At 47.2% G+C, this 392-nt stretch overlaps 1 protein-coding gene across 1 annotated transcript in view; it reads right to left on the reverse strand.

The window, feature by feature from the left end:
* UVRAG (UV radiation resistance associated) overlaps positions 1–392 on the reverse strand; it is a 334,304-nt gene that overhangs the window by 333,708 nt on the left and 204 nt on the right. The window lies entirely within an intron of this gene.

Here is a 392-nt window from a genome sequence, read left to right on the forward strand (position 1 = left end):
TTTGAACTGTGGTGTTGGAGAAGACTCTTGAGAGTCCCTTGGACTGCAAGGAGATCCAACCAGTAAATCCTAAAGGAGATCAGTCCTGGGTGTTCATTGAAAGGACTGACGTTGAAGCTGAAACTCCAATATTTTGGCCACCTGATAAGAAGAGCTGACTGATTTGAAAAGACCCTGATGCTGGGAAAGATTGAGGGTGGGAGGAGAAGGGGACGACAGAGAATGAGATGGTTGGATGGCATCACCGACTCAATGGGCATGGGTTTGGGTGGACTCCGGGAGTTGGTGATGGACAGGGAGCGTACTGCAGTTCATGGGGTCGCAAAAAATCAGACACGACTGAGTGACTGAACTGAACTGAATTGGTTTTCTTCAAAAGTAATTGGAAATCT

The sequence above is a fragment of the Bison bison genome, unplaced genomic scaffold, assembly GCF_000754665.1.
Source record: "Bison bison bison isolate TAMUID 2011002044 unplaced genomic scaffold, Bison_UMD1.0 scf7180017864251, whole genome shotgun sequence".
NCBI lineage: Eukaryota > Metazoa > Chordata > Mammalia > Artiodactyla > Bovidae > Bison > Bison bison.